This window comes from Podarcis vaucheri (genome assembly GCF_965113315.1).
Source record: "Podarcis vaucheri genome assembly, chromosome: 17".
NCBI classification, from domain to species: domain Eukaryota; kingdom Metazoa; phylum Chordata; class Lepidosauria; order Squamata; family Lacertidae; genus Podarcis; species Podarcis vaucheri.
Genome location: NC_138755.1, coordinates 29,620,567 through 29,630,741, shown reverse-complemented (window position 1 = coordinate 29,630,741; position 10,175 = coordinate 29,620,567).

The following is a 10,175-nucleotide window of genomic DNA, read 5'->3' as shown; positions in this document are numbered from 1 at the left end:
GCAGGGGTTTTCCTTCCCTTCTGCATCCCATTTTTTAAAAACTGGGAACTTTTGCCTTTAATAATGTTTTCTTGTAGGTGCTGCTAATATTTTAAACGTGCACACTATGCTCTTGCCAAGGGACTAAGCATTTTCAGGCACTCTACATTTTCAGGCTCAGCCCCACCACCAGAACACAGGACTTGCTGATCAGAAGGTCGGCGGTTCGAATCCCCGCGACAGGGTGAGCTCCCTTTGCTCGGTCCCTTCTCATGCCAACCTAGCAGTTCGAAAGCACGTCAAAGTGCAAGTAGATAAATAGGTACTTCTCCGGCAGGAAGGTAAACGGCATTTCCGTGCGCTGCTCTGGTTTGCCAGAAGCGGCTTAGTCATGCTGGCCACATGACCCGGAAGCTGTACACCGGCTCCCTCGGCCACTAAAGTGAGATGAGCGCCGCAACCCCAGAGTTGGTCACAATTGGACCTAATGGTCAGGGGTACCTTTATCTTTACCTTTACCAGGCTCTGCAATCACTACAGATCCTCTACACGTCCCTATTTTCCAGGGACAGCCCCAGATTTACAGAAGCCGTCCCGATTTCTGATTTGATCCTGGAATGTCCCGCTTTTCGGAGAAAGGCAGGGTTTGGAGTTATGTGACGAGCCAAGGAGATAAGACATCTGAAGGCAGCCCTGTATAGGGGAGTTTTTATAAATGTTCAATGTTTAATTATATTTTTATATATGTTGGAACTGCCCAGAGTGCCTGGGGCAACCCAGTCAAATGGGTGGGGTATAAAGATTATTATTATTATTAAGGATGTCCCTATTTTCATCGGAGCAATGTTGGAGCAATTGCAAGGGGAGGCCTGTGCTTGCAGATGCGAGTGGAAGGATACTACTGCTCAATCCACACACACACACACACACCCAGCTTGGCATTAGGTGGTGGCTGCCCTGCTTCCTAAAGCAGGGAGAGATTTCAAGTATTGCTTACCACATTCTAGTCCAGTAGTTCTCAAACCTTTTTCTCTGGGCAACACTTTTAAGAATTAAAATTTGCTTGAGCCACACCAGTTTTTTTTATTGATAAGAAATACACTGGAAAACCAAAAGAAACAACAGCTAGCAGCACTTGATTTTATTTTGTTTTTATTTAATAAATTTGTATAGCACCCTTCATCCAAAGACCTCAGGGTGGTTCACAACAGGAAAAACACAGCATGAGAATAGAAAATCCCAAGCAAGGCATGAAGGCTTCCCTTGTTGGCACCTGGTGTTCAGAAACACCATATTTTTCGGTCTATAAGACGCACCAGACCACAAGACGCACTTAGTTTTTGGAGGAGGAAAACAAGAAAAAAATATTCTGAATCCTAGAAGCCAGAACAGCAAGAGGGGTTGCTGCACAGTGAAAGCAGCGGTCCCTCTTGCTGTTCTGGCTTCTGGGAAAGCTGCACAGCCTGCATTCGCTCCACAAGACGCACACACATTTCCCCTTACTTTTTAGGAGGGAAAAAGTGAGTCTTATAGAGCAAAAAATACGATAACTTGTGCTCTAGCTATCAGGTGCAAAAGCCATCAGTCCAAATGGGAAAGAGATGAGTTGTGAGACCCACATTGTGATCACCCCCTGCCCTGCCCTGCCGTCTAGGTTGCTGTCTTAAAACAGAGAACAGCTGTGTCCCATTCAGCCCCCCACTGTGGCTCCCTGCCTGATTTTAACTGTTATTTAATACAGAGCATTTGTCCTTGCATCAGAAGACATATGGCGAAACAATGGCCCATTAAACGTACATTCGCCGGCTTTCATCAGCTTGCCTTGCAGGTTCAGCATTCTTTCGTGTGTGTGTTTCCTTTAAATGTTGGTTTTCGGCACTAAAATCCATTGCATGCAGGGCCCGACAAAAGAAAGTCACATTAAATTTGAAGGGAAGTTTAAAAAAATAAAATTAAATGAGCTAATTATAACCTTTTAGTAATAGTGGCTATGCTGCCCTTTGTTCTTGGTTTGGCTGCAGTCTAGAGAGGGAGAGACTTCCCTTTCAACTTTTAAATGGCACATTGTGCATATTTGCAGCAGGAAAACATTGGGTCCTTTAAAGTGAGAGGCAGGCGCAGATTATTACCCAGGGGATGCTCTGGAAATGTATGGTAAGGGGCAGCCTTCCCCAAGCCTAAGGGAGCTGGGCTAAGGGAGCTGGGCATGTTTAGCCTGGAGAAGAGGAGGTTAAGGGGTGATATGATAGCCATGTTCAAATATATAAAAGGATGTCACATAGAGGAGGGAGAAAGGTTGTTTTCTGCTGCTCCAGAGAAGCGGACACGGAGCAATGGATCCAAACTACAAGAAAGAAGATTCCACCTAAACATTAGGAAGAACTTCCTGACAGTAAGAGCTGTTTGACAGTGGAATTTGCTGCCAAGGAGTGTGGTGGAGTCTCCTTCTTTGGAGGTCTTTGGAGGCTTGACAACCATATGTCAGGAGTGCTCTGATGGTGTTTCCTGCTTGGCAGGGGGTTGGACTCAATGGCCCTTGTGGTCTCTTCCAACTCTATGATTCTATGATTCTAAGCCGGTATCCTCCAAATGTTATTTGCCACTCTCACACTGCTAACTTCCAGGGCTCTCAGTCCTGCCCTTTGTCCCTCTTTCTTGAAAAATAAAATGATCTCTCACACATGGATCAATTACTATCCTCTGGAATACTTTTTAAACGCCGGGGAGTTGACAGTTGTACCAATAGTCCTATTCCTTTGGGGGGCACTATAACACAGCTTTTTAAAGCCTTGCATAGAGGACTGGTTGACTTCAAAACCAAGTTGGAGTCTTCTTTCCTTTAAAAGCATGTAATTATGTTGAGAGGTGGGGGAGAAGGACGAATTCCCAGAGGGATTCAGCCAAAGGTATGTTATATGCATCCTATTCTTCCTGCACTTTTCGGTTGCTACTTAAATTGAAAGGTCAAGAAGAGAGCTATGAATGTCAAGAAACTGCAGTAGTAGCTCAGTCATGGACATATGCTAGGCTAGGAGAATGTTCTGCTGGGGGGGGGGCGCATGTTCTACCAACACAAACTGATCTGCACAAACTGATTCAGGCACATTCAGAGTGGCTTGCCACTTGCTCCATATGTTTTTGGGCAAGCCAACTGGGTGAACTCGGGTGACATGCCTCGAGGCTGTTCTTGGCCCATGGTTAACCCACTCCTGAGTTTTTGGCTATTCTGTAGATGTCGGAAAAGCTGTTTTTGTAAACTTAAGAAAGTTATCAATCTTCTCTCTAGAACGATCGAACATTCCTAGATATAGGAGAGTGTTTTCAATGGCTCAGTTCAATGCTTTGGTGTCTGCATTTCGGGAAGGTTGTTTTTTGAGGCGGCCTCTCAGCACTTGAAAGTTTATCCTTGGGAAAGCATATTAGCCCATGTTCTTCTACAATGTATTTTTTTTAAAAGGTTATAAGATCCTGATTTATTTTCCTCTGCATTTAGGAAACTTGGATAAATTCCGTGTTTCAGTTTTGATGGCACATTCCCAGCCTAAGGGTACAGATGAATATAACCAGGTTCATTGCTGTGATCACAATGATGAAAATGTCAGACGCATTTCGAGTTTGCATTTTTAAAAATATTTCTGACTGTTTTTGGATTTTGCTATACCTTTTAAAAGGCACAGTTTCTATGTATGTCTGTTGTGATTTCTTTCTTCTCTCTCTGCTGTAGTTGTTTTGTTAATCCTGTGTTGCATTTGACGTTGATGGTCTGTAGATCAAGTAAACTGAAATTGAATAGCACTTACGAAAAGTGGGAACTTGTCGTCAAGTTCTGAACACTTCTTGTCTTGCCAAAATGAACACTGCAAGCGAACAGTGTTTTGACAACATCAGAAATATTCGAAAAATGAATGGCCCTTCTCATATTTCAAACAAATGTAATAGAAATGGTCGCAGGGGATTGCTAAACCAGATTATTGAGTGCGGGTAACTTTGGAAAGCAGTGCTGCAGAAGAATGACCCAGAGCCGTATGAACCAATGAGACATTGAACAGTGAGTGCAAGTTATTTGAATGTGACACATGCCGGCATGTACCAGGAAACAAGGTATGAGATGGAGCTGACTGCTCAGAGGATCCCAATCGTATTTCAATACAAAGGGATTTTTTTAAATTACATAATCGCCAGAGACATATATGTTATCTCCAGCACTATCAGTCTCCTGAATTTGTTTTAATGAGGGACAGATTTTAATACACAGGGTTTAATTAGGGATAGTTAAACTGGATCAGAAAACCCATGAAACCACCACACCCAAAAGTGTCCTTCGCTAGAAATGAAATCCGAAACCTTTTTATGGATAAGCTGCAAGGAAAAATGCATGTAGCCTTCCCTCCACCCCCCGCCCCTTGAAGCATGAGTTTGTTTTGGAAGCACTTTAACTGGGACATGTGGGGCAAAAATAGGAAGCTACAGGAGAAATCACTGAGTAATAGTATTTGTTCATCTATTTGTTCATCTAGCAATTCCTCTTTCTTTCTTTCTTTCTCTCTCTCTCTCTCTCTCTCTCTCTCTCTGACTTTTTTATTGAAGTTTTCACAATACAATAAAAATAAACAAATTAATCTACAGGAAATAAAGAGAAGAAAGAAACTAAAGAAAGAAGAAACAGAAAAAAACACCCTGTAAGTTCCTCCCTCAGCACAATATCTAAACTTCCATCCCCTACAAAGGAAGATGTGCCCTGCCGGCTCTCACCTGGGCTCACCCCTCTCTCCTCACAGCCCCTCACCCTGTGAGATCTCCCCTTCCCCACCCCTTCCTCTTCATCTGCGGGGAAGGGGCACAATGAGAGAGAGTAATGATACAGGAATAAAAATAAACTATTGAGGAATATACAGTGGTACCTCGGGTTACGTACACGTCAGGTTACATACGCTTCAGGTTACAGACTCTGCTAACCCAGAAATAATACCTCGGGTTAAAAACTTTGCTTCAGGATGAGAACAGAAATTGTGCTCCAGCGGCGCAGCAGCAGCAGGGGGCCCCATTAGCTAAAGTGGTTGTAAAGGGAATTGGGGGTTGCTTGTGTGTAGAGGTTGCTGATGCTCTAAGCAACGTTCCCTGGCTAAACCTTTCCCTGGCTGGACAGCCCTTTCTCCATGGCCGTGTCAGTCGCTGGCAGAATCCGTCAGTGGGTGTTTCCTGAACTTCTTCCAACATAAAAATGCCTTGACACCAAGTCTCCGCCTAGACTCCCTGCGCGGAAGTCTTCTGCACAGAGTGGGCATGGCCAGCGGAGGTCCTGGACTCTCCCCGCTGGTCTCTGTGGAAGAGTCCTGGAGCCCTCTCTCCGAAGTCCTTCCCTGCTCCCCTTTCTCCCAGGTGTCACTCTGATTTCCTTCCCCAAAGGAAGTGTTCTCTCTCCCTCTGCTGGTCCCTTCTCCCGCATCGTTGGGGAGCCTTACCTCCACTCTTGGCTCCGATGGCAGTTCCCTGACAGTGGTGCTTCAGGTTAAGAACAGTTTCAGGTTAAGAATGGACCTCCGGAACGAATTAAGTGCTTAACCCAAGGTACCATAGTAAAAGTAAAGAGAGAAAAAGAGCGAAAGAAATAGATTGATAGACCTCCAGCTATCCATCTGTCCGTTGTGTATACAATATTTCTTCAAAATAGTCAAGGGTAGCAATCGCTTTCCAGGGTCTGGAGTGGGTTCCTCTTGCCCCCACTCACTATTTCAGGATGCCTGGGATTAAATGAGACATTTTATGCATGCTACAAGACCTGTACTCTATTGCTGAGCCATTATCAGCCCAAAGTGCCTTCTCCCAGCTTGGGGTCTATTACTGGTCTTACACGCCACTGCAATCTCTGCCGAGTGGTAGCAAAATTCCCAGGGGTCCAGGCACCTCCCCAGAGTTGTGTTTCTGTTGAGAGGATTGAGGCACAGTGGAAGCTGGTGTCATTAAGTAATATGGTTTATTAGCACACATTGACACCTGGAAGTCTGCAACGGAAGGACTGCAGAACATTAAAACCCAAGTGTGTACAGTCGTACCTTGGTTTTCGAATAGCTAGTTCTCGAACATTTTGGCTCCTGAACGCTTAAATGCACTCCTGGGTAATTCAAATTATTCTGCTTTTACAGTGGTACCTCAGGTTAAGTACTTAATTCATTCTGGAGGTCTGTTCTTAACCTGAAACTGTTCTTAACCTGAAGCACCACTTTAGCTAATGGGGCCTCCTGCTGCCGCCGTGCCGCCGGAGCATGATTTCTGTTCTCATCCTGAAGCAAAGTTCTTAACCTGAAGCACTATTTCTGGGTTAGCGGAGTCTGTAACCTGAAGCGTACATAACCCGAGGTACCACTGTACTATGAGCTGGATTCCATTTACTAGTGCTGCCAGTAGAAGACCCCAAGAAGGACTTCTACTGGAGCAATGGGCTATTTCCCCCTTCTCCCCATCTCTACATTCCTCAAATTGGCCAAGAGGGAATGGCAGGAGAAACCTCAGAACTGCACATTGGGAGAAGAGAAGGGAGATTGTTCCATACAGCAACTATAAATACTAACACTGACAGAGTGATCTGCTAAGCACCACGTTGAACGTATTTCTACAGTTCCAGTTACTGGTGTCTGTTCTGTACTTCTACATTTTGTAAGCCTCTTGGGATAGCAGCATTACAGAAAAGCAGAGTATAAGTCAAATAAAGAAAAATCTTAACGTGCAAGAAAAGAAGGGGGGAAATGTATGGCTTAGCATGGTATTCTTGTTCTCCAACTAAACCTCATGCTAGTAACCTCATCCACCTCTGACTGTCCACACTGACTTCCACCATAGAAAATATCCCATAAGCCACTTGGATGATTTCGATACGAATACAAGGATTGGCAACATTACAACTCCTGTCAGAAACGGAATGAAGCGGCTTTAGCGCAAAGATACTTAAAAGAAGGAGAAAAAACCCCACTAGAAAACCAAGATGTAAAAGTTTCTGCTACTGACAGTTGGAAAGTAATTTATTATGTTACTAAATAAAACCCAGCAAGAATTACAGGCTTATCGTAGTATTGGGAAACATCAGCATATGGGAACAATCAGGTTTATGTAAAAATACCTGGGCAGCTTTCAACTATATTTGTCACTCACTGAAACATTCTGAGCTATCTTTGTAAATGTCAGGCTATAATTCCACCCTCCCCAATAGTTCTCCCCCCCCTCCCCTCTATTTCTATGTTTCCTTGTTTGTACCTGTTGAATACTGCAGAAACATACGACTGTTGTTTTAAGCAAATATAGTGTCTCCTTGCCAACAGGAAAATCCTGTTTTGGAGAGCTTTCTTTTACCAAGGTGCCATGATGCATGAAAACATTTGTGTATTGCCACATCAGAATACGCTACTGCTTTTTCACTTTTATCTCTCTCTCTCCCCCCATTCAGTCAAATAGAGCAGTTACAAGACAGCATCAACCATTAATCAAAGCTGATGTGGAGGTCATGCATAACTTTCTGATGCATTTGTGGACCACACTGCAAGTGGCTCAGATTATAGACATTCGAATTTAGTGTGTATGCAATTTTTTTTAAGCACAGTCTAATTTTCCCCCGCATCATGTGACACCTGGCTCTTTAAGAAGCATATTGACCTAGCCACCAATATTCCACTGAGGTCACCCATTCATTCAGAAGTGGCTCAGCCACACAAAACCTCACACATACACTAAGGAAAAGAATATACCATAAGTTTTACCACCCCACCGCCTCTCCCCACCCCTTCTCTCCCAACCCTGGCGATCACTCATAGACGAGTAAGATTGTCTTCAAAAACAGGGTTTTAGCAGTGAGTCCGTAAGTTGACTGCGGAGGCCAATTCTGGATCCACACGTCCTTGCACGAGGGGACATGGGTTTCCGGGTGGGAGTTGATCATGGTGAGGGTTTGCCAAGCGTGCCTTAGAATCATAGAATAGAATCATAGAATCATAGAGTTGGAATAGACCACAAGGGCCATCGAGTCCAACCCCCTGCCAAGCAGGAAACACCACCAGAGCACTCCTGACATATGGTTGTCAAGCCTCCAAAGACCTCCAAAGAAGGAGACTCCATCACACTCCTTAGCAGCAAATTCCACTGTCGAACAGCTCTTACTGTCAGGAAGTTCTTCCTAATGTTTAGGTGGAATCTTCTTTCTTGTAGTTTGGATCCATTGCTCCGTGTCCGCTTCTCTGGAGCAGCAGAAAACAACCTTTCTCCCTCCTCTATATGACATCCTTTTATATATTTGAACATGGCTATCATATCACCCCTTAACCTCCTCTTCTCCAGGCTAAACATGCCCAGCTCCCTTAGCCGTTCCTCATAAGGCATCGTTTCCAGGCCTCTGACCATTTCGGTTGCCCTCCTCTGGACACGTTCCAGTTTGTCAGTGTCCTTCTTGAACTGTGGTGCCCAGAACTGGACACAGTACTCCAGGTGAGGTCTGACCAGAGCAGAATACAGTGGCACTATTACTTCCCTCTTAGCATGTTTCTCCCTTTCTTCAAAGTCCATGATACCTTTAGTAAAGACTGCTCTCCAATTGGAGTGCTTGCAGACCCATGTTTCCCAGTTGTCGATGTTTATACTACATTTTTAAAATTATTTTTTAAAAAAATTATATGGTACACAAGACTAACATTCCACAACAAATGTAATTGATCTGCAGAAAGTACAACCTAAAGAGAGAGAGAGAGAGAAAGGCAATGCACATACTTTTGTAAACCAAGCCAATCTTCAATAAAAATTATTATTATTATTATTATTATTATTATTATTATTATTATTATTAGTGGCTCAGCTGGCCTTTATAATCTGGTAGTTTGTTAGCATGGAAGCTGGATTTCTAGGACTTGGTTCAGACATGCTCTCTACCAAACCGGCAAGAGTGCTCTTCTATTTGTTTGGAATAATGAGGATGGGAGGAAATCCATCAACATCCTGAACGGCTGGTGCAGCATATGTTTTGCATACAATATTCTTAATTAATTAATTAATTATTAAATTTGTTTACTGCCCTTCATCTGTAGATCTCAGGGCTGTTCACACAACAAAGATCCCAAGATTGAACCTTCAGCATCTATAGGCAGGACTGGAGACATCCCTTCTTGAAACCTTCTTGCCACTTAATTCTGCATATTTGGGAATATCAATAGTCCTTACTCAAGGATGAGTGGAATGAGTAGAAAGCAAGAAAGCATGCGGTATTAACCTCGGCTGTACTTGAGGGACGATTCCAACAGATTCCACACGAAAAACACTTATGTCCCTGTGGAGATGGCAGTACCGAATCGGTGGCGCATGCCCTTCTGGCTTGCACTCTTTATAAAGACTTGAGGAATGAGATTACCACCCCTCTTTTATTGTCCATTCCAGGTCGCCCAACCACTGCCACAGTGTCCTTTCTCTTGGCAGGTCAAGATGAGCAGGTGACAGCAAAGGTTGCAAGGTTTTTTAGCTGGGGCAATCAGAATAAGATCCACTATTTGACTATTGATTCAAAACCCTAAAATGTATTTTATATAATTGACTTTTTATTTCTATCCTTTGTATATAGTATTGTTGTTTTATTGCTAAGGCCGATATCTGACACAAATAAAGATTCAGTCATTCATTCATGCTCAACATTTTCTATCTACTGACTTTTTAAAGCTTCTTTTTATTTGTCAGTCACCTTTAAGATCAGTTTGAGAGTGACTCTGTGCATATTCAGGGTCGTCGTTCCCATCCCCCGTTTCATGAGCAAGTGCAAATACAACCAACATACCTAGACACAGGGCACTGATTTCTGGCTCAGGCTAGAAGGACTCTCGCTTTTTAGAAACAAATCCTAGGTTCTAAGGTGGTAATATTGCACACCCTTTCTTTGGGATGGTAGTTACAAGCAGTGACACAATGGCTTTGTAGTTGCCTCTCTCCCTCTGCAATTTCACCTAAAGTGAGATTTTAGACAGAGGGCCTTCTCGGTAGTGGCGCCTGCCCTGTGGAACGCCCTCCCTTCAGATGTGAAGGAAATAAGCAGCAATCTTCTCTTTAAAAGACATTTGGTCTTTTAAAGGCAGACCTGTTTAGGGAAGTTTTTAATATTTAATGCTGTATTGTTTTTAACACTTGATTGGAAGCTGCCCAGAGCGGCTGGGGAAACTCAGCCAGATGGGCAGGGT